This window comes from Puntigrus tetrazona, chromosome 19 (genome assembly GCF_018831695.1).
Source record: "Puntigrus tetrazona isolate hp1 chromosome 19, ASM1883169v1, whole genome shotgun sequence".
Lineage (NCBI taxonomy): Eukaryota > Metazoa > Chordata > Actinopteri > Cypriniformes > Cyprinidae > Puntigrus > Puntigrus tetrazona.
The window spans coordinates 4,986,030-4,990,857 of NC_056717.1; positions in this window are offsets into that span (position 1 = coordinate 4,986,030).

Below are 4,828 nucleotides of genomic sequence, written 5' to 3' on the forward strand. Positions count from 1 at the left end.
CAGGGTTGACTGCAGATTAAGTTCAGGGAAATAGCTTTATTGTTCATATGCCTTTCTAGCTTTGCACATCGCGCAGTTATACTGAGAATTTTAGAGCCTAAATAGTTTTGCAATACCGGTAGAAGAAGCTTAACATCTGTCCTCGCGAGACTTCAACTTCTGGGTCGGCGTCTGATCACAAAACAAAAGGCAAGAACAGCTCCCGCTTTCTCAGTGGCCTTGGGCCCAGAAGTACTTCTCCATTCATTCACTCCACGAGACGAAGCATTACAAAACATACTATATGCATATATATATATATGAAGTTTATTGCAGAATATTTGTCCAGATATCAGAGATGGAGAAAATGAATGGCGTTTGTGCTTTTGGAGCCATTCGGTTGTCTCACACACACAAGCGAGGAAGAGACTTTTCGGCCTCCGATCAGGTTTTTCGCATAAACTATGTGAAGGTGCACGGCTCCGGTAGCGCTAGATGTGTGCACCGGCCCCCGAGAGAGAGCGCGAGGCCGACGGGTCCCGGGACAGACAGCGTCGAAACGAAACGCTCCTCATCTCCGTGCTTGTGCTGTGCTCCTCTACGTGTGGACCTCAACCCGGCTATCCAGGCATCCTATTAGTTAGACTCGCAATAGCCTCCCAGCTACCTTTATTTTCGTACCAAAAAAAAAAAAGAAGAAAAGAAGAAAAAATATTGTTCAGCTTTAAAATGGTGGTATTAGTATCGTGACGCAGTTCGGTGTTCGTAACCAAATCATTCGCCATGTGGTGTGAGTCACCAAAGCCAGATTACCTCATGATAATCAAGCATGAACCCGGTGGATTTTTCTTTATGCCAAAACGTGTCTGGGATCTGCTTCCTGGACGTCATGCTTCACCTCATACTTTAACCAAATCCAAACGGGGCGCGTCTTGAACCGAATGTAGAGCCTCGACGCTGCCGACCGACCGCTTCAAACCACGGGTTTCGCCAACGCCAGCGACTTAGCTTTAGCGCTTATCTGACCAAAATTCAGCCCTATGCCGCTATGACCTTTTACAAACGGGTAGATCATCTAAACGCCAGGCTTGAGCGATGAACGTCGTGTGGCTGCCTTCCCGAATCGAAACGTCTCGTGTTTTTACTGTCGGCTCGCAGTGAACCACGCGCGTTAAGGAAAGGTCCTGCACTTTGGTCGGTTTAAGATGTGCGCTGGCGCCAATGCGAATATTTAGTTAGTAAGAACTTCGTTAGAGTCAACATGAAATCCAGATCGATCCCGCTTACTTTCTGAACACGCTTGGGATAAATCCAAAATAAGCGCTTGTTTGCATATCGTGTGTAAGCGTGCGCATGCGTATAAATGAACACAAAAATAGGTTTATATGTTAAATATATATTTATAATAAGTTATATTCATATAAATATTTTCAAAATCAATACTGTATGTGTGTGCGCTTATGCAAAATGAATATACACACAACACACGTGTATTATGCGAACAGAAACTCGTATTTTGGATGCGATTATTCGCGATTAATCACTCGACGGCACTCATTTCAGTAGAAAACACTTATTTTGGGTCGTGAAAAATATTTCATCGTTATTTTAGTTTTTACAGAGGGCTAGGAGGCATGGGAATGGGAAAAAAACACGAGATGAGAAAAATTACATTTTAGTAAAATTCTAAAAATTGTACTTTAATTTTATATCATAGCATCGCATTCCACTAAAAAAAAAACGTGCGTTTTTGGTGGCAAATTAGCATAATCTCTCGGCGTCTATGATCCTGTAAAAAGTATTTGTGATCGCTTTCATAACATTGCCATCTCAGTAAATATGAAAAAATGCGTTCTTGTAAAAAAAAATTGCGATTATTTTTGCCATCTCTCACAAAATATTTTAGATCTTTTGCACAACATTTGTCATCCTGCAATTGTGAGTTATTGGAAAGAAATTGCAAATCACTCTGAAAAAAACCCCTTGAAATCTCTCACAAAACAGTTCTGATCTGTTGTAAAACATTTGCAGTGTCGCAAAACGTAATCTCTTGCAAACATTTGCCACCTCTACCAAAAAGAAGGTGATTTCTTTACGAAAAAAATGGGATTCCTCACACAAATTGGTGACACCGTTGTGTCATGTCTCCTAAATCACGCGGTATATTCGCGACGTTGTAAAACCTTTGCATCCCCCCAAAAAATCTTCGCAAAACGTGCAGAAATTAATCGTGAGTGCAAAAGCACTGAAATACAGTTTTTCCTCCGATTAGGGCCTCTGCGGCTTTCGCTGCACTTTTTGATCAAACGAATGCAGACTTACGAATAGATGACAAAATCGTACCATCCCCAAACTGCCGAAAGACGTTGTTTACGACGCTTCCTACAGCGTTTTGCTGTAAAATCTCTTACGTTACGGCAGCGAACGTTTCGCAAAAAAAACGCATTTCATGTTGACTTTAATCATTAGTCACAACTTCAGAGAAACTATTTATGAGAGGATCTCACGATCCCAGTACTGTTTCCATCGTGGTGATCTCTGTGCCTTTCCTTCGTGCTCCTTTCTCTGATTCCCGATCATTTCTATTGGTCCGAAGTGTTCCAGTGGTTTTAAGCAATGAAGCGCGTCAGGGATGTTTCCCGGTCGTTTGTAAATCGGGCGATGCAAAAGATGCAACACTCCTCCCCTGCAGGGTTTGCTCGCCTGGGCTCAGGTCGCGTGGAGGATCGTGAGCCTTTCGGGAAACGAATCGGAAAGCGCGATGCCTTGTTTCGTTTCTTTTCCGTGGCCGTCGGTTGCTATAAAACGTCTGATTCAGATGTCAGGTATGCTCATTGTTTTGATGAGTGCCTTTGTGCTGTACTTCATCGGATGCGTGTTAACGCCGCGGGTCACGTGCTATAAGGCTTACAGTAAAGCTGTAGTTTTAATGCAGATTTCAGAGGCACTTCGCAATCAGTGTCGGGTTCTCTCTAAACCGAGGTGGTTTCGCATTGCACATCCAACGCACACCTCGGCGGTGTAAAATAACAAAAACATACGTGTTGTATAGAAACATTTATAAACTAGACATAGGCAGGTATCTAAACGTCATAGCTTGTTTAGACTTACAGGCTTGATTAGAAACGTTTTGTCGGTTCGGCGATTGCATCTACACGCTCCTCCGTCATTTTGCGGTTTGTTTTGCCTTAAAAGATGAACATATTTTACAGTCGAGCCCACGTGGTCGTGACAAGCATGCCACTTCCGCTGTAGAGTAAGGTCACGTGATCTCTCCCCCGTTAGCTGCTGTGTTCTGCACTGTACTTCAGATTTCATCGACTGTATCAAAGGTTTAGAAACCACTGTTTTTCGTTCAAGTCCAAAGGATGACCCCCAACCCCCCCCTTGTAACACTAGAACGTGTGTGTGTGTGTGTGTGTGTGTGTGTGTGTGTGCGCGCGCGCGTGTGTTTCTTTTCCACTGATGGCGCATACTGTATTGTGTAAGGATACGAGCATCATGTGTGTCGGTGACATGACAATCACCCAACTGGAAGTCAGATCAACAGCATTCCATACGAAAACTATTTCTTACGAGTATTTATCAGTATGTTATCCAGTGTGAATATATTTGAATTGACTATTTTATTGATATCGTCATTTCAATTCTTGTTGTTATTATAATTATTCTATCGTTAAAGGACGTTCTGCTCCTGTATGTTGACTGTACACCAAAGTAAAGGAAAAAAAAATCGTTTTGATACAGATATGTTTTGTGATTGTATTTATTTGTGTGACATGATGCTTATACGGAGTATATATCAAGTTAAATACGAAGATGCATACCTGGATGTATCAGAATATTTAAAAAAAATAGTGTTTTTCGACTCATTATTTAGCAAAAGAGTTCATTTTTTAAATAAATTGTATATTAGTGCTGGGCAATGATTAATTGCGTCTAAAATAAAGGCTTTTGTGAATATAATATATATATATATATATATATATATATATATATATATATATATATATATATATATGTGTGTGTGTGTACTGTATGTATTTATTATGTATATTGAAATACACACACACATACAGTAAATATTTAGAAATTATTTGCGTGTATACAATTATATTCATACAATGTATATATGTGCATATAACCTATTTTTATTATATATACATGCATTTGTGTGTATTTATATATACATAATGAATATAACCAGTAGACATACATTTTATATTTAAAAATAATAATAATTTGGATGTAATTAATAGTTGCCCAGCACTTAAAATATTATATAAAAAATAAAACAATTAGTATATAATTTTCTTGCCTTTTATTTAAATTATTTATAAATCACTCATAAAAAGCTGTAAAAAATAAATAAAATGTGTGTGTGTGTGTGTGTGTATTCACAGTCTGTTATATATAATAATATGAATTAGTATATATTTTCCCATTTTAATATTATTAATAATAATGGCAACAACAACAACAATGAAAATAATAAGAAAAATAATTGACTTATAAATGACAGTAATCCCAAGCAGCTGGAGAAGACCTGTACATTCCTTCATTGGTAAAAGAGTTCATATTTATATAAATATATTACAAATATAAAATTCGTTTTATATAATTATCTATATTTGTAAAATATGTTAAGCTTTAAATTAAAATGATTTTATCTGAAGTATATAATTCATATATAATTTAAGATGTATTAGTAAAAACAGGCGGCGAGGGTGTGCTCGGTGTTGTCCTCGCTGTAGACTGTAGGGGGAGCTGAGGGGTTTACGTGTGATTTTAGGTCGAGTCGGTGCTGCATCCGCCCTGAGCATCATCATCTTCATCATCATCATCTTCA